The sequence below is a fragment of the Anguilla rostrata genome, chromosome 4, assembly GCF_018555375.3.
Source record: "Anguilla rostrata isolate EN2019 chromosome 4, ASM1855537v3, whole genome shotgun sequence".
Taxonomy (NCBI): Eukaryota; Metazoa; Chordata; class Actinopteri; order Anguilliformes; family Anguillidae; genus Anguilla; species Anguilla rostrata.
In genome coordinates this window covers 10,961,033-10,984,987 of record NC_057936.1, presented here as the reverse complement: position 1 = coordinate 10,984,987, position 23,955 = coordinate 10,961,033, and the positions used below count along the sequence as shown (strand labels likewise).

General features: G+C 45.3%; 1 protein-coding gene across 5 annotated transcripts in view; it reads right to left on the bottom strand.

Moving 5' to 3' along the window:
* Positions 1-23,955, bottom strand: part of gng12b (guanine nucleotide binding protein (G protein), gamma 12b) — a 55,151-nt gene that overhangs the window by 18,519 nt on the left and 12,677 nt on the right. For 3 of the 5 annotated variants that reach the window (XM_064330598.1, XM_064330599.1, XM_064330601.1), the window contains one exon: positions 15,691-15,750. The exons of the other annotated variants lie outside the window; for them this stretch is intronic. The gene's annotated coding sequence lies outside the window, so the exon portion shown is untranslated. The remainder of the gene's footprint in view (positions 1-15,690; positions 15,751-23,955) is intronic. 5 annotated transcript variants of the gene reach the window in all.

The window sequence follows — 23,955 nt, the reverse complement described above, 5'->3', positions numbered from 1 at the left end:
CTAAATGCCAGCCCTACCCGATCGTGATGCAGTCTAGCAATGGGCCAAGCACGTTGGCAATCTCCTCACCCACGTGAGCAGCAGGGTGTCAGATCACAAATCTCTCCTGCATGTACTGCAAAAGCTCTTAATAGACACACTCACGACAGTGGAATGTGTCCAGTCATGCAACAGATAATCCCTGGTTGGTTATCAAACCTAAAGCTGCTGTCTGTTGCTTTCACTCCAAATAAAAAAAAAATAAATAAATAAGACCAGAACCGGAATTGTTGTTTACTACGTGCGGTGCCGTAGCGGTGCGGATACCCGCGGTCACGCAGCGAGTTTCGCCCGCTTGGGCGAGAGCTTCGCTCCTGATGAACCGAGCGCTCTGTGCAGAACTGTACATAAACGCACATAATTCACCTGACCCCACTCAAAAGGAATGCAGGGAGGGAGAGAGAGGAGACAAAAGAGTTTAAGCAGCAGAGATAGCAACCCTCGGTCTGTGGTGAAGAACACAGCAGTGACGCATCGCACAGGCTGCACCCGTATGGAATGTGTGCAGCAGATCGGCCTTTATGTGGGTGACCACACACACACACACACAGACTCACTCACTCACTCACTCACTCACTCACTCACACACTCACACACTCACACACACAGACACACACACACAGACTCACTCACTCACTCACCACTCACTCATTCACTCACTCCACTCACTCACTCACTCACTCACTCACACTCACTCACACCACACACACACACTACCACTCCACTCACTCACCCTCCTCACTCCTCACTCCACACTCACTCACACACACACACACCACACACTCACTCCACACACACACGACTCACTCACACACTCACTCACTCTCACTCACCACACACACACACTCCCACACCACACACACACCACACACACACACACACACACTCTCTCACACACACACACAGTGTCATTTCTCTTTTTTCTCAGGTCAGTATCACATGCAATTTGCACATTGCTACAGTATATAAGCTCTCCTACACAGAAGGTTAAACGTGACTTTTAAAAATGTGTAAGCATAAACGATGTCTCGGATTTGAAAAAGAAACACTCTGGTACCCAAGCAAATAGGTTAATCTCTGATGGGATGTGAATGGAAATCTCTGTGGTGTAGAACCTAGTCCTTTTGATTAGCCTATAGACCGTCCTTTCTTTTGTTCCATCAAATGCCAAATCAACCAATTGTCGCTAAGCTCGGGCCTCATGCAGGTGCAAAACAGTCTGTTCAGGGCTAAATTTAGAAGACCATTCTTACATAATCTCCACAGCAAAACAACTCACTCCCTACCCAGACACGTCTTGTGCAAGGAGATTAATGCACACTTCTCAAAGTACGACAAGAAGTGGGATTTAAGTCGTTAAGTTCTCTGTTCCTGCCACAGATGTACATACGCTGAATCTTGGACCCCCAAACATCAATCAAATGATGTAATTCAAAACCCTTTAGCTGTAGTTTTAGCGCTTATTCCTGGCTGTGAAAAGCTCAGATTGCTTTTTCATGGTACAATGTGATGAGCCAACCTACAGTACTGTTTGTCAGGCAGCAGGAGTGTATGTATTAGCAACCCAGACTGAAATAGCCACTAATCAGGATTAATACTAGATGAAACTGCTGCAGTGTAAATGGGCGGGAAACTGCTTGCACGTCTCACAGTGTCCGCAGCCAGAGCCTGATCTTAACCGGCCTTGCAGGACATCATTAGTCGATCTGAGTTGGAAGACAAACTGATTATCAGGGACACTCTGACCAAGAAACAGAACACCAGGGCCGCACCAGAACAGGAACACTTGTATTAGCACAAACTGGGTCAATCTGGCATTAACAAGCCAGTCATGAACATCACACATTGCAGGTGTCTAGTTTCACACCCTACAGTGCCACCGTGGCCACTGTTCAATACCAATTTACTGTCATACAGCAGTGATTTCAGCACCAAGATGTACCCTAAACCACGTGTAACAGACGCATAAACCAGACCTGTTGGTGCATGGGGTTACGGTGGGCTATACACACAAACAGATGCATAAATTCTGCTTAGTAGCACAATTAGCAGATGAGCCAGGCATGGTAGCAAGCTGCATATTTGATCATTTGAAATGACTAAGTCGTTGGCACGTAATTCAGGACTCCACTAGTAAATCCGAAACCCATGGACGAATGGTCTGCCTATCTGCAAGAACCTCTTGTAAAGGAGGCATGGGTTTGTTTTTAATATGTCCAAGGTGTTCTAGGAAAAGGTCACTGAAATAGGATGGACCGCAAATTCCACACCAATAGTGCAGCTTTAAAACAGAAATTTGGAAACTTCTAAAAATCAGGATGCAAATGGGCACCAGGAGTTGGGCATTGTGTCTCATTCTTCTGAGCTACGTGTGTTTCACCTCGCTGAGGGGTAGCAGAAGCAGCGCAGAGCACTACTGCTCACCGTGGTCCAGTGGATTCTCCTGAAGCATTTGTCACAGACAAGGCAGGAGGTAAAAATAGAGACGACTCAACTCAATCTGAAAACAAACTGGGGAAAAAAAAAGATGATGCAGTTGTAGGTATAGGGATGATCTAATGATATAGGGATGATCTAATGATGGCATCATCAGCTGGGTAGGGGAGGGGGGGATGAAATCACCAGAAAGCTCGTGGACTTTCCATATAAGGAATTCCTGTGCATCCCTGCTCCTCCATGATCCGAGAACGGAGGCCCTGCTGCAGCCGCCTAACAGGCTCGCTGCCTCGGGTGACGGTACCGCGGCCAGCCAGAGAGGTTTGAGGGGGCGGAGCCTCTCTGTAGCTCTGCAGCCACACCGCTGACCTCACTAACAGGAAATCCCCCCCCCCCCTCGCAGGATTGTTGGAAAGCTCCAGAGCAGTGGCCAGGAATACTGAGCAGCTCAGGGAAGTACTGAGTTTGTGACAGGCTGAGGGAGCTGCCAAGGTATTCCTCTCCTTCAGCGTAGGGCCAGAAGAAGGAGGGTCTGACTTTAAGGGAAACAGAAAGGCACAATATGAAATCATTGCCTGGAAGCCAGTGGAATGTACACACATACACTAACACTGAGTTCATTGCAAAATGTCTGGACTGGCCACCTCATCCTTGTGACACAACTACCACCTGCTCCAAAGTCCATTTCTATCACTACCATCAGCCCTATTTACACAACAGAACTTACAGTAAGTCTTTAGGATGGTTCTTATGGTGCAGTACTGCTAACATGCTAATTTCATACTGGTTTTGTTTTCTGTACAAAAATGCAATGCTGCTAACATGCTAAATTTATACAGGTTTTGTTTTCTGGAAAAATTTGTTTTCCTGTGAAGCAACTGTGCAGCATTAGCAAGCATTTAGCCTTTCTACAAGAGGTTTGTGGTACTTGTTATGAAGGTTTTTAACACAACATTAAATACAAAGCTTGTGGGAAATAACTAGAAAATTAATGTGATGCACTTTCCAATGATGGGGCTACTGAGGATTCAGAAAATTGGGCCCAGGTCTTTTTCAATGACAAGCAAAATGCTACTGCAACAGTAAAACTAACAACACTCAGCCAGGTCCAATGCATACATCTTATTTTCTGAATAATGAAAGACGCTACTTGTTTTGTTCAGTGCAAGAGCACCAGTCGAAGCTCCCGGAATCTCAAAACTCCACTCCAGTTCTGCATCTCATTCCTAATGTTGCTAAACGCATTGCAAAGAAACTGAACGCGTGACAGGTTAAGTAAAACTGAGCACTTCGGTCTCACAAGCGTGCGCTGCCGTCTTTTTTTCCACGTACCGAAAATAGCTCCCTATGCCGTGCCGCCAGTGGACAGATGGGTATGGGGGGGGGGGGGGTTCTGGCCTGCACGTTCTAAAGACCTCTCTGGCGCGCACTTGACGGGCCAGGCCCGTATTAAGTGACAGCGGGGAAAGGGCGACCCGATCCAAAGCAAACACGATCGGCGTAGATAATGCCAGATTTGCGTAAGCAGGGCGCAGCTCCACAGCGTAGCCCGCGTCCAGGGCTCACCTTTTTAAAACAAACACCATTGTGCGGCAGCAGAGAGTGGCAAGTGGGTGAGGGGTGAGGGGTGAGGGGTGAGGGGGTGGGGGGGGCTTAGCTGGAACTTTCTGGAATGAATGCTCCTCATTCAAAAAGCCAGCACTCAAGAGAAAGGGCTGCCCCAAGTTCGCCAGATGCCAGTGTCGCCGCGGGCAACGCTCAAATGTTGCAACGGTAGCATAATGAAACCGTCAGCCATTGTGACTCCACCCATCCCCTGCTCTCTGTTGCTGCTTAATACTGCCATTCATCTGCAGCAGAGAAAAATGCACATATATAACACCAATGACAATGCATTCGATGTGCTGGGGTCTCAGGGACCTTGTCATCAGGTTGGGAGTTTATAAACTGCTCATTGCCTCCTCCCCAGTTCATTTGCACATTAATGTGAATTTCCATATCTTGAGGGGATCAGGGTTGCTGATGAATTCTGCCTTCTTTGCTTGGAAGCACAGCAAGCTTTACAGTAAGTCAACAAAAAAATGCTTCCCCTCGTAAGATAGTCAGAATTAATTTTCCCTCACTGTGGAGAATGCTGATGATAATAGCTTCTGCAGGAACGACAACAACACTTTGAAACATCTAGAGCAAGACGTCTAAAAGAGGCAGTACTGTACTTACATTAAGGCGGTTCAGGTTTCTACACATTTTTGTACGTCTTTTGTGAAAATCCCCCGGCGCACATTACACACATGCCCGATGGGTGTCGCATCTCTGAAACAATGGCGCGCAAACTGAATAGGCTATAGCTTGTCACTAGTCCACAGCCAGATCACCATTTCCCATTCCTTACACTGCAGGGTAAAGAGGGAGGGTAAAAGGATCCCACCACAAACAGCAAGATTCTCAGGGCTATCCAAAGCCTTTTCTGTGCGGCATTTCATGGGAATGACCGCCTCGAACGAGCTCGGAGGGCATGCGTTTCCACTCGAGTCCTGCTTCCTGTCCGAGACACAGAGAGACAGAGGGAAAAAGGACAAAAGGAAACTTACACAGCAGAGAGGGAGTGAGAGAAAGAGAGAGGGAAAAAAGACAATAGGGGAAACTTACACAGGAGAGAGAGTGAGAGACTGAGAAAATGAGAGGAAAGAGAGAGAGAGAGAATAGTGAAAATGTACTTTATTAGTGGTGGGAAGAGCCCCAGGTTGCTCTTCTCAAAGTGCCATTGTGTGCCAGAGGCAGAGTAGGTTCCATTCCCTGATTCACACGCTCATTTCCTCTCAAATATGGGCTTTTGCCAGGAGAAAAAAAAAGAGCTGGAAGCAATAGATGGAAGGTTTGGCTCTGAGAGTGGCGTGTGTGTGTGTGCGTGCGTTCCCGTAACTTGTAGGTTATGCAGGCATACAGTAACCTCACGCTTCCTGTCTACAATAGCCAATCCAGGGTCAACTTACCCAGGACAGACTGTGCCTCATTCTGATAAATAAAGAGCAAACTCATTAGAGAATGGAGGTGGAGGTGGGGGGAGACATTTCAAAATGTACACATAGTATTGACCCCACTCAAAGCTGTTTGCCCCAAATAATTTTCCAGAACTGAGCCCACATTCCATCCTAAATCCGCTTTGATTGTGCTGTACGAGTCCAATTCTAATTATAACGACCCCATGTAGGAAAAACTAATGAGAGGTTCTTTCAAATCAGAGACCACTAGAATAATATCATCACTCAAAATTACATCACTACAGGATTTGCGTCTATCAGCGATTAGACAACTTTACATAGCACTTTAATTGTATCCATTTATACAGCTGATATATACTGACATGCAGTTAGTACTTGCTCAAGGTCACAGCATGTCTACCGAATCGAACCTACGCTTTGGTTACAAGCCAGTTCTACCACTGCACATCCATCCTACAAATAATGCCATTGCGTTCATTAGACCTTATACAAAGTTTGGCTACACGTGTGAATATGCGAGACACCATGATTCCCGGAAGGCACATGGAGCCATACCAAGACAAACATTACTTTTTATGAGCAAAACAGTTTGACACTGACATTAATTCACAAAGAAAGCTTGCGCTCAAATATTACAACACTAATCTGCAAATCAAACCACATTCATTAAATGTCCTGCAACGCCCACCGTGGAGGACATTTGTAGCCAAGAAACGTGTTTGATTGAGTCCTGTACTTTTCCATAAACCATGGAGGCAAGGACATCCTTCAATGTTTCAAGACACACAATGATTCACTGGCATATTTACATTATGATCAAACATCCGTAACTTCATTAGGGTCAAGCAGTACCCGTGCAGGACAGAAAACACTGAAAACTTTGCATCATCCAAACTCTGTCGAAACGCATTGCGTTGAGGAAATATGACCAATGCCTTTCAGTTGGCTGAAGACAGGAACGCAGAGCTGTAGAAGGAAGTAGACTTCAGTAATGTGAGTGAATACCTGCTGAGCAACGGGGGATGCAACCCCCCTGGTGCAAAAAACAAAAAGCATTCATAATTCATTAATAATTAATAATTAGTATCTCTTGGTGTGCCCTGCAGATGATGACACAGCACTGAAACTTGCAGCAGAAGTATCTTCATCGCACTCACAACCCAAGGGCTATTCTGAGGAATAAAAGGGTGGATCTGACTAAACAAACTTGTTTGCTTATTACGGTAACAGCTTCAATGTATCAACCACAAGTGTTTAGCTGTATGCGTGCATCAACCTGAGAAGACACTTTCGCACGTAAATGAAAGTTTCAGAACCACTGACATAACAAATTACATTTTAACATGGCCAGCCACAAGTCCATTAACACTGAATGCTTAGCCTAGAGAAACAAACACTACTCTGGTCAATGTGGGAATTCTTGCTAGCTTCTTTAAAAACTAATGTTTTGACCTCAATTTCAGTATCTATTGCACCCTATTGCAGAGTACCACATAATGGCAGATTACAGGCCATGCCAGTCCTAGTCCAGGTTTACAATGCCTAATTGCTTCAAAAAGCCCTCTGGGAGTCATCAAGGATTGCTGCCCTGCTGTGAACGTATAGGAGGTACCAAAACCTGAGAGGCCACATTCTCACTCAATGGAGTTCCTGGGTGTGGTCAAGGAAGAGGTGGAGACACTAAACCTAAAGCCGTCCCTTTTAATTTATTAGCTCACTTGACAGGGACAGTGCTTCTGCAAATGTACGTGTTAGCCAGGAAGGCTAATTTTCATCTGTAGTCCCTGGGCTACATGCTTTGGCTATGGGAGGAAACCCACGCTAACGCGGGGACAAACACGCAAACTCCACACAGAGAGGATCTGGGCTAGCCGGGACTCAAACCCTCCTTCTTGCAAGGCACCAGTGCTAACCACTGCGCCACCTAGCCATCCTCATTTTTGAGCCCTTATACACTGTAGCTGTGCCAATCTAACACAAATGTTAATCACTGACAAAAAAAAAAAACTGATTAAAACCCCAGTGTCATACACAGCACTAGTTCATATGGATATTTACCGAATTAATAGTCATGAAACAAAAGTACTGCACCTGGGTTGAGGTTGTAAAGCAGATATTGTATATTCATTAAAGCCACAGCACAGTAGCCGTCTAGTTTAGCATTTCAGATGAAGTACTGTACCCAAAAGCAGGGCCACAGTGTTCCCTGGTACTCTGCTACCGCAGAGGGAACATGCTGAACAAAACAAAGCCAGGGTTGGCTTATGAGGCCCTCCTGTTTATTCACTGCAGAAACTCGAGGGTAACATATGACGCCAAACAAATTAGAATAAAAGGGCTCTGTGACATCACAGCACATGAAGCAATTTAAGCATATAAACTTATACAAGCTCATAAAACTTGCAAATGGTATCTGCACGTTTACATGAAAAAAATACCGGCAACAATATTCTATATTAACCACTGAATCGCGTGACAATGGTTTCCGTTATAAATGCGAAGTTAGCTTATCTAACAAAACAATAGCTATTACACACCCACCACTCTAGAGAGAAGTGGAAATGTTTGCAGAACAAACAAATGTTTGATTGATTTGAACCTGCTATCTTTAAAAATAGCTGGTGACACCTCTTAGCATATCAACGGTTTCAGTTTTCCAAACAGCCTTGTCGTAATGGTAGAAAAAAGGGCATTGTACGCTCACAGCTCTCTGTGAACAAATAAACTTCATGCTCCCCCCAAACTCCACATTGCTCCATTTTTTTTTCTCTCACTGATAAACGAACCAAAATGAGAATCCCGTACCGTCAGCCGAGAACTATTTAATCGCAAGCCCGACATTGCGAACCACCGGAAGTAAAGGTGACACCGCGACGCGTTTCAGCTTCACCTGGGTGACGCAGCCTGAGTCACCAACCCCCGGCTGGCACTCGCCCCCGCCGCTCTCGGCCTTCGTGCCCGCGCGCCACGCGTCCATGGCAGAGGGCTCCGGGAGATGCCACCTGCCGTGCTGGCACTGCCAGCCAAGTTCTCGGATCAGACTGATCCGACGGGCTTACGTTAACGGCCCTGGCGGCACGCGATGGACACCAGTGGAATTATGGGTATGCACGTCATCCTGCGAGGTGCCTGGTATGTGCTGACCGCCAAGTGGAGGAAGCATGGGAACAGCAAAAGGGCAGGGATGGAGAGGAGGCGAAAGCACGTGTTCACCTGCTATCATCTGGTGTTCTTACCTCCTGACTGTAGAGACTGGATCACATTTTAGTGTCCACTGAGGGGCAAGGATTGAGCTCCTCAAAAAAGAGAACCTATACAACAATCGGCATGATATAAAGATCTGGGCTCGTTATGATGCAAATTACTGAACTGATGTAGACAGGATGTGAAGATTCTTTGCGGTGCTTGGGTTTAACAGATGGGTTTTCACCACGCCTCTGTCATGCAGAACTGTGTGACAAAAAATATCACAGATGATACCTGGCTTCTGTACTTTCACTTTCCAGCTCTGTGGTGGACTAGAGCTACTGCTGTTTCAGAGCCCGTGAGACATCAAACAGGTGCAGTCATTGATCAGTTAGTGGACACGGGAGGGGGCTTATCCAGCAGGAAGCACCACTGCTGCCCTGACCCAGTTCCTTTACAAAACCTCCTGCCTCATTGAGCATTCCAGCAGCGCAGACAGCGGTGCAGAGGGAGGGGCAGAACTGAGCAGCATGGTGGGAAGGCAGTGAGGGGCAGGGGGCGGGGGGATCCTCTCCACGATTGGGAGGGGGGGGGGGGGTTGGGGGGCAGTAAGAGAGGTTATGTAAAAGGTGGTAAATTACAGCCCAGGGCTGGTTTAAGCAATTGCTTGTGTAACCTTACACCTTACATCTGGGATTAAGGGTTAGGGATTCCAGGGATCCGGTTCCATATTCAGTGGTAATACGAGGTATCCATCACCATGAGAATTTTTAGGAAAATGCAAGGCGGTGACTGTGGAGAGAAATAATCATAAATCTAATATCAGGTTCAGCTCTGAACAACCCCCCATTGAAATGATATCAAACATTTAACAAAAACATACCTTTTCTACCATGAAAGGCATGAATTGAGGCTTGTGTGTGCTTTATTTGACCTAACTGGCAGAGAACCATTTCAAACAGGCACTGAAAGGGACGACGGGAGGAGGAAAAAAAATGAAAGGGAGACGGCTGGAATGCGAGGCATGCGTTCCCTGGAAGGAACGCTACGCGTAACCGCACAAAGATTCCCGACTGCGCCTCGCGCCCAACGGCCTGCCGTCGTCCAGCGAGCGCGCCGACGCGCCAGCAGCCGGCTCCCGCGCCAGAAACGGCTCCAGGAGCACGCGCGTAAAAGGGGTTTCTTTCCCGCTTGCGCCCGCGTCTCGGCGGGGTCGGGTTTCAAAAACGGCCCCAAACGGAGGGTGGGGGGGGGGGGGGCAGAGCGCGCGCTTGGCCGGGCCCCACATGAAACGACGTCAGAAACGACCCGGCCCTGCCCACAAGAGACAGGCCGTGTTCGCCGCCGCGCTCCCCCGAGCTAATTAGGCGACGCCCTTCCCCGAAAAGCCCGGGGCGGGACGGCCGTGGGCGGCGCGGCCCACGGGGGGAACATTTCGGGGTCCGCGGGCTTTTTCGAGGACGTCAAACCAAAAGTACATGAGTGATTTTTTGCTGTTTTTTTGTTTTTTTTTACAGGATGGAGATTTAGGGGGATTTCAGGTATTTGGAAACGTTAAGCTGAAACTGTTCCTCCTAGCGCCTGTTACCGTGGGATGGAAAAATACTGGTTTCAGGGGGAACGACTGCTACTCACGCCAGAAGCTAGGCTGAAAACAACGCGGAGGAAAAAAATCATGCTGTGGGCAACGTGATCTGCCCTGACCTAGTTGTGAAAAGGCTGAAATGGGCCACAGGCTGGGGGCAGAGGATCCAGGTTAATAAAGTCGCTACCTGGGAAGAATGCATCCTCTGCTCTTCCTGTATTGTCCTTTGGACAATGGCCTTCTGACACCCTCACCTGCTCTCACAATGAAGTGGAAGAGCAGAGATTATGTGACAAAGCAATGCTCTGCTATGACCTCCTGAGCCATAATTTTTTTTTTTTATCCACCAACGCAGAGGGTAATGTCTGTATCTCTGTTTGTCTGTCGCTCAGTTACTCAAGTGGCTGACTGGCTTCCTGACTGACTCCCAGATTAGCAACGTTCACTAGTATGCCATCTAGTGGCACAGCTAGGGCAATACAGACAGCAGAGCGGTTGCAGACAAAATCAACAATGTTTGTCCGGTTTGCGTTTAAATCAGAATTTGCCTAGAGGCAAACATGAAAGGTGGGACTTTGACATCAGCTCAGAAAGGATTAAGCTGTGCTCATTTGTGCTGAAATGGGAGACACATGCACGAACACACGCACGTGCATGCACACACACACGTGCGTATACACACACAAAAACACACAACACGCACACACAACACTTGCGTGCCCGCACACGCACACACATACGCACGCATGCACACAGTGTCACACACACACACAATACACACACAACACGTGTGCATGCGCACAAACACACACACACACACACACACACACACACACACACACACCTAAAGACATGGCCTGATGGTGGGAATACCAAGCATGCACTTCTTTTGTCTGTGCACTGGCTTCATCTTAAATGGTCATCATTTGCACTCCACCCGTACATACATTGGGCCACATCACTATGACTACATTGTACGTTACAGGCAGCAGACACAGCAATCAAGGTTACCGGCCCCTCCAATTATCCTGTTTGCGATCCTCAGGGTCTTTGGGCTGCAGTTCAAAGAAGACTCACATCTATCACTACGTTTGTTCCATCTGCCAAGCATTCTACTGTAAAGTTTAGCTCCACAGTCAGACAACACAACACAAAGCACTTTTAGCGTGACTTTAGTGCGATACACGAGTGGTGGCCTCATCTAAATAGAACAGCATATTAGTGCAAGTACAGGTCAGTGGTTTGGACACCTGCCACGAAAACCCGTCATCTGGTGTCACTGCCCTAGGTGTGGCTTTGCTCTTGCAATATTGATCTCCGCTTCAGTTTCTCCAAATCGCATTAGAGCAGGTGAGTCACAGCATGCCACATCTGACTGAAAGGCACGTTAATGGATTGTGGCCTTATGAAGCACGAGATCTGTGAATCATCAAGTCTATCTGTGTGCATGTGGAACATGGCTCCACCACCTCCTGCAGCCCTCAGCCAAGTCGAGCACCCAGTGGCTCGACCATTTACTCACAGGAATACGACACAAACAATAGGGGTCGGAGAGCCCTTCAGAGTGGGAGTGCACAGTGACTCAGCAGAACTCACCCCGCTCACATACTCCTCAACACCCAATCATCCTACTCTAGGGTAGTAATATTACTCCAAGGTAATGTATGGATCCTGCTTTGAGATGCAGTGCGTATCTTACTACAAGTTAAAGTGTGGATCATGCATGGTGATGCAGTGAGTATCTTACTACAAGGTAACGTGTGGATCATGCATGGTGATGCAGTGAGTATCTTACTCCAAGGTAAAGTGTGGATCCTACTCTGAGTTGCAGTGAGTATCTAACTCCAAGGTAAAGTATGGATATTGCTCTGAGATGCAGTGTGTATCTTACTCCAAGGTAAAGTATGGATCTTGCTCTGAGGTGCAGTGAGTATCTTACTCCAAGGTAAAGTGTGGATCCTGCTTGGGGATACAAAGAGTATCTTACTCCAGAACACACAGAGGAACTGCTCACTGGCCTTCAGACAATTTCAGCTTTGACACTGGGAAAAAAGTTGGACTGCTAAATTATGCAACTCCATGCAAACTTTTGTGAGAACTAAATACCAGCCTACACCCTGTACCTCCCCCAAATAATATCGATTCCTCTTTTTCACCCACACAGAGATAAGGTCTGTTTGACAGCTGCCATCAGAAGCAGTGAGAAAGCACTTCCTTCAGGCACACCCTTGCACTGGAGAAGCAACTCCTTCGCTTTCTCGACATGAAAAGCAGGAAGTGGTTGCCTGTAATCAGGCTCAGCAGGTCACACCCACGGGGAGGAAAATGCCCAAATATGGGCAGCCGCTTATGAAAAATGGTGACAAGAAAGGCTCGGAAATGGCCAGCACAGGCAATGTAATTTGACAACAGTGTACTGAGAGAAGCACCTAATTCCCAACAAAAAAAACTCTCCTATCCCTAAAACTGCTCTTACGTCCTAGGAGGTAATAGATTATTCTCTTAGTTATCATTGTCATTCAATTCAGCAAAAAAAAAGACATTAAATAATCTCAGTGCATTTTTCATTAAATATGTTTAGTATTTTAAAACTATAAATGAAACCATGAAGGTGAAATGGACTTGTGCACATGCCACTGATTTCCAGATGAACGAGGAGCACAGAGAGCCCAAACTGCCTTAACCTCACACGCAACGAATCCCCAGTTTAACCACAGGGCCACACGCCGGGAGATTTCCAGAGGCTTTCAGCTTCGTGACAGGGCCCCGGCCCCCGCGAAACTGCGCACGTGCGAACGCCCGCAGGCACGCGACCGAGCGGGTGCGGCCGACGGGAGCCGGGCCGGTTCCACAGAGAGCGCGGTCGCCGCGACTGTGCGCACGTGCGCAAGTTGTGCAAGTTCGGCTGCGACCGGAGAAGGCCTCGTCGTGGCCCAGGTCACATGGTCTGTAACCGCAGGCTGGAAAGCATGCACGGCATTCACCCAAACAGCAATTAGCCTCACAATTACCCTAAACATCCTGCGCAATGCTCTCGCTGTTTTTTTAATCAGGTTTGCTTTGGGTCACCGTGCAATAAAAAAAAAGCCAAGTCAAAACAAAAGTGAAAAAAAAACTGCGTCCGTTTAGCAGGAAAGCTTGCAGTTCCAGGAATCGCCTAAAACACCGATTCAGCAGCATTAAAAACAGCCACGGCTCTGGCGGTAAACTGAAGCGAATCCACCGTGCGTACGAGCTGGAGGGCAGGTTTCCCCCCCGACACTTTCGACAACAAGTTGGCGAGGGGGCAATATTTACAGAAACAAGCCATCTGGGGGCAGGCCGACCGTACTCTCCACAGAGGCCTCGTTCAGCCATTTTGGCACACCTGTCCGGGAGGAGAAAGAGCCTTTGTCAGACACCTGCGCAGCCAGCCGGGCGGCGCTTCAGCCTCGCTCGCCCGCTCCTCCGGCGACGATCACGGGGGACGAGCGCACAACAGTCACTTTCGGCGCGCGAGACGGGGCACCTGCACTCGACACTGACTCTTTCGTCTCCCGCCGCGTGAGTCAGCGCCCCGCCTGGCGCCTGACGGAGGCCCGTTCCGCACAGCCCGTACGTCGTCGTTAGCCGGGCGCTACGTGAGGCGCCGAGTGCCTCACGTAATACCTTCGCCAAACACAGCTGGGGACAGGCCTTCACAAATTGCATTCGAGGACCAGATGTCAAAATTTTGAAGCTGGGACAAAGGTAAGGACATAAACTATAGAAAATGAAAGGGAAGCCTACCTAACATTATGTGCAATGTGCAAGAGTACTCACTGCGTATCACCAGTGTAGCTTAATTCACGTGTACATTAAACATATTTTTCAAAATAAAAAGTTCAGGAAAGCAATCGGGGAACATTTTTTTTTAGAAACACACACAACCCACTTACTGACAAACAGCACCCTCTAGTGGAGGAAAAGTAATGACAGCTCATGTTTGAGTCAGGCTTACTGTAGGTTTCCTCACTCTTTCTTTCTTTCAAATGCAATGGTTGCACGTTTTCACAATGTTTCAATGTTTTTACCAAACATCATGCATGACAATTTTATTACAAAAGCACAAAAGTTTTATTCTTTAATTGCTCAGAATAAAATAACTGATATTTACTCATAATGTTATGCAGAGGGGTCTCACTGTAATAACAGTAAGGATTACTGTAACACACACACACACACACACACACAGACGCACACATACACACACACACACACACACAAACACACTACATGAATCATGTTACATGCTAAATGAATTGTGACATGTGCCATCACCTGATTGGAAAGCAGAAGCAGTCTTTAGATGATTCAAATTATTAGCATGCTAATTACATGATCAATTATCACAACAAGGCATCATTTATGTGTTAATTGTGTGAGAAACTTACAAAATGTTCACAAGTTTCACCAAACAGTAAAATAAAGAAAATACCAATGTAAATACTTCAATGGTAAGGCAACTGAAAGTTAAAATAATGAAACTAGAAAGAATACTTTTTCAAATTGCCGTATATCTGACTCAATTTTTTCTGTTAATGCAAATGGTAAAAACTGATGCACACCATACTTGTCAGCATACTTGTATGCTATGCACCCAAACTGCTCTTTTCATTCCTCCTAACTGTGAGTCCATGTGAATGGCCTTTGTAGCTTCTTTATTATGTTTTCTCTGTGCATACTACAGGCTCTCATGATGTTATAACATTTAATCGACATAATTCATTACTCTTACACACCTCGTGGTAAATAACAACTGTTTATAATGCAGTAATGCATGCTCGTGAAGGCTTAGTGTATGCTGTACGAAGGCCTTATTAAGGCCGACGGAAAATAAACTGGGACTGCTAAAGGAAGAAATTTTGGGAAATTCCCAAAGGCATGATGGGTACTGGCAATTCCCTCATAAACAATGCTGCGCTTGTGTCAGGTCTCAAGCAGTACTGCAATGTCACCACACGTTGGCAGTAGTATCCCACAATTCTCTCAAGCAGGTTTGATTTTTTTACTAGGTGGAGTTCTGGCCGCATGAGACAAATAATTGATATTTTACACAACGCATGGAACCTGATCAGTTCCTACAAAGCCTCAAACACTAAACATGATTGTCAAGGACTTCCATTATCATAATTCCATGTGCAGACAACTTGCACTTGAAAAAAACATAAAAGTAGGAAGGCCTACTGTCTGTATTTAAATATGCAAGGTAAGTCAGGTAACAGTAGTCAATTACATTTTGTGTTTTCAAATAGGAACAACGACATAACAATGCCCAGGTAAGACCAATGCCTCAAACAGAACACAAACATCTTGGTGTGATGAGGATGTACTTTAAGTGACATCACACTTCCCTTCGATTCACATTCGCATTCTGAAAAAATGAGCAGGGCGAGTGGTATCTTTCAGCGGATGGAAACTGACCGTGTGCAGAGATCGGGGTTTGGAGCTCTGACGTATCCTGCCCCTCAGCGGATGTCGAACCTGGAGGAGAGGAGACGACAGAGGGCTGAGTCAGAGCAACGAGAACGAACAGCCGTGCCCCAAGGCTGAGGGGGGCGCGATGCACACCCCAGGATGCAGGGGCCCACGCTAACAACGGCCCACTATATAGCCGCTCAGAACCTTCCAGAACCATAAGGGTGTGGGTGGGGGGTGGGGGGTGGGGGGGGTGGGGGGACAGAAAACATGCTAAAGTCTGTGCTGCCACCGCAAGGAAAACGCAATCTGGAGGCAGTCACATTTCCAGCTGCAAACACCCATGGCCTAGCTAAATTGCTAAAAAAAAACCTGTGGCTCATTCAAGTTTTCCCTTTGAAAGTCCCGCAAACCATAAAATAGCCCCTTTCCCAGCAAAGAACTAACATGCTTTGTGAGTAGGCTAATCCATGGCAGCTTGCTCATTAAAATGAGCATGGATTGATGTTTAAAACGCAATGCTACCCACATCCATGGGGCTAATGGAACTTCGTCAAGTGTCGGGAAAACAATGTTCTGTCCGCAAAGCCTCTGTTCACACTCACATCAGATAAAGCTGAAAAATCAGATCTATAAATGATGTATGACCGTCTGATTTCACGTGATTTTTTAACATGCTTCACATCTGATTCTATGCATTTAGACTGATATCCTAATTATTGCGCTTGCTGTTCCATCTGTGACTCCCACACTAGTTGTTTATACAAAAGGTTAGCATGGCTACCGCAAGACAACATTTTGGCAGGAGCTTCCATGATGAAAACGGCTCAACTTCCTGATGTTTCAAGAAGAACAGTGCCTGAGGTTATGTTGGCATGGAAACACTCATACCCCTGGATCACCATGCATTAGGTTCAAGGCTAAACAGGCGAGCAGCTCCAAATCAATTAACTGGCGCTTGCAAGCAGTGACCCAAAAAGAAAAGAAAAGGAAAAGGTCTACAATTAAATGGGGAAATGTGATGTAGCCAGATGAATCATCCTCGACGTTGTTCTTGGATGAGTGCACAAGTAAAGCGACCTTAAGTAGAGCGCTTTGTTCCAATGGTGAAGGGTTCTGGTGGTTCCGTAATGATGTGCATTTTCCTGGAAAGGATTTGGCGCACTCAATCCCTTAGAGGGCAAGGTCAGTGCTAATCATTGCTTTGTGATTGCACAAAACCAGGTTGCACCATTTCTTTCCAGCAATGAGGGGTGTCTTGTCTGTCCACAGAGTATGCGTGGTCACCCAGTGGTTTGGCTTTCTCAGTCACCAAAGTTGATTGATTTCCTTATAGAAGAACGGTGCCACATCCCCCCTGCATAATTCCACACACTGGTAGATTCTTAACCACATCAGACACAAGCCGTTCTGGTGGCACATGGAGGCTTAATGCTCTATTATTGTGACGTCACATTCATTCGTGTTCCACTTTTTGGGCTACTACACATGTTTTATAACAGGCATATTACCTGATGATGTTGCAGCAAGTTGACTTGTAATCACCTCAAAAATACATTAAAATTTACAATTTGGTATGTAGCAGACACTGTCCATGGCGACTTAGAAAGCTGCATGGTTAAATTCCGAGAGGCATCGAAACAAGAATGTGCTTTGACAGTAAAGAACAGACTACCGAACATACACAGACACTTAGTACAAAGAAAAGGGCAAAGCCTTCACCCAACTTAGTACAAAGCCTTATAGCACATAGCAATGAACGACTTGTTTGATCGCCATTCGAAGCAGCAGTCATATCAAAAAGAACCCATTGATAGGAAAAGTGTCAGTCGCTAAACGATTTAAATATAATGGGATAGTTTTCTTGTTTACCGTCACTGGAAAATATTTTAGCAGTGTGGCTCCAAGAGGAACTGGAGCCCGCTGCTTCTGGTCAAACATTCCTTGTCGCACTGCGTTAAAACCAGCAGGTCCTCATTATCACAGTTTTTTGGAAACACCCGCTGGGACATACACTGTGGTCAACCAGCGCTCCATTACGCTGCTCTCCTGCCTGGCCCGGCACTTCGGCACTCCTGTGCAGCGTGGGGCGGAGGCACCGCCACTCTCGGTTCTCTCACTCAACCGTAATAGCCGCTGCCGCTAACGGTTTCATATCCGTCCACGGGCCCGTGCTGATGGATTCTCCACTGCGCGGTCAAGCACTTAGGAGTCACGCAGGCTGACGTCTACTCAGTCGACAACCAGGCAAGACAGGGGCTCCCCGGTTCAGACTGGCTCGCTAATGACCCGGAAGGCTGAGAGAAGCAATTATACATTATCAACGGCTCATGAAGGGAGAGAAACCAGGAGCAAACAGGAGTGTGGCAGACTCCCTCTTCCTCATTGCGCGTGCCGCCAGCACACCGAACACGTCACCTCGGCAGAAATGGCGGAGAATGCGGCCCTTCTCAGAAAAGGGCCCCGTGCCAGGAGCCCGGGCAGAGCTCTCTACCGAACGTCTGCGCTTGCTGATCCTGTTTCGCCCTTTCCTCCATCCAAACGAAACAAACTGCAATAAAAACCAACAGAAGCTGACCTTGGCTTACACATGTTCGCCACCAGGCGCAGTCAGTTATGAGAGCCTTTGACAAGGCTGACTCAGGAACGAAAAACAAAGGGCCCAAATGCAGGAGGCCCAAGCCCAGGGCTCTCAGCCCGAGAACTCACACTTAAGATAAAGCGGGTCACCGGCTGATAAAGGCAGAAAGACATTTTTAGCCCAACTGATTTTCCATAGGTTCTGAAATGGACACGGGGAGGCTGTTGAGGGAACAGTGCTTCCTGCATGGCTGGCTGAGCCCACGTTTACACAAGACCAGTACGGATTACTGGGCTGTGAACATGGAGTGCCTCTCTGACCTTTTACGCTGTGGAACAGCCAGAGACAGCACTGTGGTCTGGTACTGCATGACAAGCTTGCATTCAAATTGTGAAGGGCCGTTCAAAAAATTTATTTTTGTTTTATTTATTTATTTGACAGGGACAATACACATTGATCAACATCACTATTCTGTAATGTAAATGTGCCAAATTTAGCCAAATGGCTAATTTTGTTTATGAGGTCACTCAATTCAAATTCAGAATTCATATAGAGGTTGAATTCAGCTGCACTATGGACTGTGCCACATGGTTTCCCCTGATTCACAAGCTATTTTGCTTATAGTTTCATAATGCGCTTTTAAAACATACATCATAAAGTAAAAGTGAGCATCACTGCCAAACAACAGAGTTGGCAGGAAAATTCATGCATGTGCTTTACAAGGCTGGGTACCCTGAAGGCAATTTATACCAGAATATCAACTGAATTTATGGTGAATGTAAGCAGGTCGTTCGGAAGTCCCGACAATTCATTTTAGTCCTCAGTAGAGGACACAAGTCTCTGGTCTTAATCTCAAAAACCACGTTCTACTACGCCGAAACCTGTTGGCCTGTGTAGAGGACATAGAAATAAATAATATTTTCAAAAATATTTGCAATGCAACATTTTCTGTCAATAATTTCAATACTTTTCCTGCCAGGAGGATATGACAATAACCAGGATAAGCAGTATTATCCAGAATAATGTGTGCATGTACTGTAAATGCAGTCATTGTCTGTTGGGAGGAAGTCTCAGTTATTGCTTAGCCTTGGATCTTGCCCTTGTTCAATGAGTTGTGGTTCCAGTTTCCTCGCAGCTTTTGTCCATACCTGCCAATTCAAACATCTGTGTTGCGTGAAGACTGCTGACATATGTTTGCCTTCTCAATGGCTTAAGGTTTCATTAGTTAGGCATTACTGCTGGAGAACTTCTGCAGACATTACAGGTCTGCTTTGGGTTTATGTGAAAGCCTACTGTGACATTACCATTTAGACACCAGTTCATGAATGAGGTAAGGTGTGCAAAGCAAGATTTCAGAGGTGCGGCCATGGTCTGTGACTGTCACATCACACCGAAAGCTCACTGCGCAAAGCCTGCTCTGAATTATTTTTGTGTATGAGTGGAAATGAAATGAGATGTGACAAGCAGGGAATGAGGTTGACTGCACTAATACAGAGGCACCGTATACAACTGTGCATTGCTTTTCAGTTGTTTGCTCTGTGACATTTAATTTTCCATAAACGGTAAATGGGCGCGATCAACTGATCAAACGGATCAGCTGATTGATCAGTCAACCACGGAGCTGGCCTGGGGGAGCTGCAGTACGCACCAAGCCCTACCCAGGAATGATATTACTGCCAACCAAAAACCGAAAACACAGCCAGCACTCACAGACAACTGAAAACACTATAAAGAAGACTAAATATCTAATAACAAAAATACATTTGAGATAGACCAATGAACAGCACTAATTGCAAATAAAAAAGGTCCATGGACAATTCATGCAAATTCAATCAAACACACTTTGCCAGTTTGAGGGCAAACCAGACCTGCAGATTCAATCAAACCTGTTTTATGTCCATACGGATTCGCCTGATTCTTATGAGGACTGAAAAACCAGAAAACGGGAACAGGTGTGGTCTGAAAGGAGAGACAGTGGCAACAGAGGCAGGACCTCTCTTAAAGGGACCCTGCACATATTATCAATTTCCAAACCATTCCTTCATAAAAAGTAAGGCAAATGTCATAGCTATGAAATATCCTCATTGATCAGAATATGAAATATGTTTAGTCGAACAACAATAAAATTTTGGCCAGGTGCGTGAATAATTATCTGTCCTTAATGCTGACTTATAATTAAGTGATGTAGTTAATAAGTGCCATATAATTAAGCCAATGGTTTCCACACATCTGTTACTAAAAGACGCTATTCAAAACAGGTGGGCGTCCTGTTATTAATGTAATAAAAGGCAGCTGACAAAGCACTCGGATAAAAAGAAAAAATACATGACAATATGGCAGCAGCAGCAAAAGCAGCAGTATTTGTCGAGCAATGGAGCGAAAAGTTGGGCCTTGTACTTTCAAAGCCCATCGAAACTTTGAACACCTGCCAGATCGTCTCCCTCAGAATCATTATTTCTTTGATAGAGGCAGCACAAAATCCTTGTAGCAGCTTCTGAAGGACCATTTACAAGGCAACATATTCGCACGCAATCATTCCCTATCTGTGGAGACAAAGACCTGTGCTGTTTGGAATGCGATGCTGGCGGTTCCTTTCAAACTGCAATGGGTGAAATTGCTGGTGTAAGTCAGTCGACCATATGCACGGTAACATGTGGTGTTACAGATGCTCTTGTGGAGGTTGGCTGGCAGTTTATTAAATTCCCATCGTCAGAGGATCATTTGAGGGTGAAAAAAAATAATATTATGAATTTTATGACATTGCCTCATTTCCCTGGTGTTCTGGGTGCCATTGATTGCACCCACTGAGCACCGGGGGATAACCTACATTGTTTCTATAATCACAAAATCAAAACATCCATGTGAAAGTTAGTGTGCATAGATGGTGACAAATCAGTGACAGCTCCATAATCCTGCTTCCTGAAACAGGGCCCTGGTTTTATTGAATTGCATGTTCTCTTAAAGGTACACTACGCAGGATTTCTTTAGAATACAAAACAGGAGGGATGGAATGCATTAATTACTGCCCTGCTTTATGTACACAAAATTCAAGGCATTCAAGGACAGGCAGACTGATTTTTTAAAAATGTATCCAAGTCCATCAAGTCATAAGTAGACAATTTCCCTTAATGGCCCCTTGCCGGGACTTTCTGTTTTGCAAAAGTATGCTTTTATTTTGTGCTGTTTCTTTCCACAGACATTTCCTTTTGTCGTTCTCTCTAATCATCTGTCCAATCTGTCATTTTTCAATAACTATCCTGCCAGAAGCCAATGCCTTGGTGTACAGTCCCTCTAAAACAGCATGCAACTCCCTCAGTCTATAGTGAAAATGATCACCAGAAAGAACATTCCAAATAAGTCAGCTGCATCCCACAATTCCAATCTCTAATAGTAGAAAAACACCATACAGCAGTCAAAGCAATATCACAAGATTTGGCATTTAGACTCTGTATTAACACTGCAAGAGACAAATTGACTCATCTTTATTAAAAGAGCCCATCAAATTCATAGGTATTACAGTGCTTTTCAGTATTAAATGTAAAATTCATTACTGTCTCTCAGAGAAGGGTGAAGGGTGGAAGCCTTCAAGCAGGTTTATAGATTGCTAGGCAACAGGCAGGCAACTCTACAGTATGTGAACACCAGAGATGGATAGCGTGAGCTCTCCAGATAAAAAGGTTTTGAATAAAGCAGGTCATAAACTGAGGATGACAGCAGTCAAAGTCCAAACATTTTTCTTCCTTGTTTTTATTCAAATGTTTCAAACACCACACAGCAGAAACCAGCACGTTACTTTCGATCACACACGTACAGGTCATGGAAATATAAACTGCATATAGAAATTCATGGTTAAGATTATGTAAAGATAACAAATTATTTGCTTTGTATACACTGTACAAGCCTCCCTCACTTACAAGAAGTAACAGCAGCATAACATAACCTGTACCATGTACAAAGTGCCATGCGATTTATTTTATGGAAAACAAAAGGTGTTGGTTTATAATCCTAAGAACAGAGAAACTCCAATGTCAAAAGAACTGAAAGCAAGTGTACTGTATGGCCTATTTGTCAACAACACAGAACAATCCATAACCTACTGCTTTGTATTCAAGGGACATCTCTGCTTCTTAGAACAAATTCATAATCACTGTCTCAGTTTCAATCAAAACATATTACAGAACACACTTTGGCCTTGACAATAGGTGACACTTGGTCTTCGTACGGATGCGGAATATGCGTTTTTCTGCAAGACATCTGAGGAAAAAAATATTTTGTGAGCCACTGTTTCCAGCAGTTGCTAGGCAACCTGCTACTACTGTTCCTGTTCTGGGCTCGCCGTGGCTCCTGCCGTATTTTTTTTATTTCTATTTATTTTTTGCTCGCAGAACATCAGCACTCATGGCTACTTAAACCGCATCGCATTGGGACTCTTCATACAGTGTACCGGCTCTATTGTTCTCCAGCCCTCGATGAAAAACATGGTATTAACACTGACATGAAAAATGCAGAAGTGGAACATGGTGTGCTTTATCAGGAATTAGACAAATAGTACTATAAAAGCAATACCTTATCTCATTGGATAAAAATGTTAAAAATAAGAATGCATTTTACTATCTTTAGCTGTTAACCCCATCTGTAGCACCCCCCCCCCTTTTTTTTTTAGCACAAGCCTGAAAATAACATACCCAAAATAAAATTGTTACTATTCCTGAACCCTTTTTACTACAGGCATAATCCTGATACCTTCAGAAAGGTCATCCCTGGGAGTTTGTTTTCAAGAGTCTCTACTCTAAATATTACCTTTTTTTCTCATCAAAAAATCATTTTTTTTCAGTGGATATAGATGCTTGTGGCTGTGTCTCGTCAGCTTAGAAACACAACGCTGGACAAATCCTGGTTCAAATTTGATGACAATACCACCAAAAATGAGTTTTCTGCATTGTTTTTTTTTCGTAGCTATGTCTAGGCAGGTTTCCAAAAAGGCCATTTGAAGACTCCAAAAGGACCAAAGGTAACCAAATTATATTATGGGTCTTTAGAGGTATGAAATGCTATATATTGTATAATGCTTGTGAAAATAGTGTGCTGAAATGAGCTAGCTTTCCCCCTGTCTGTCACTCTCCCCCTCCCACAACGTCTCCCTCTCCATGCTCTCCCCTTGCCAGCTCTGGCAGCAGCAGAGCTATCTGGTTTACTAATCCACTGATTGAAGTTTTAATCAAATACCCCACCCCTACCACCATCATGTGAAACACATCCCACAAATTCAGATTTATTATTATTCTAAATCAGGCCTACTCCTTACTTATAAGTGTAATGAATAATAATAAAAATACTTTGAGAATTTTAGATGTATTTAGATGCTCACAGATATAAAATGGGTTCAAGTTAGTCACTGAACATGCCCTATGCTGTGGAGTCAAAGCTGTTTTCACAGTCCTCCTCAGACATTTTCACTCAGACGAGCGAGTACTTCCAAGGCCTCCAAATGCCAATCCTCTGTTTAGACTTAGGCTTTGCAAAATAAAAGTGTGTTGGAAAACAATAAACTTATTTGAAATAAGGTCTCAAGAGCTTTTAGTCCTGTGTGTAATGTTCTCAGCAGGCATACTAAAAAGGTTATGGTTTGTTTACGCAGGAGAAAAAATGTGTGTCCTTTTATTCAAGCCTAACAACCTAACACAGTTAGA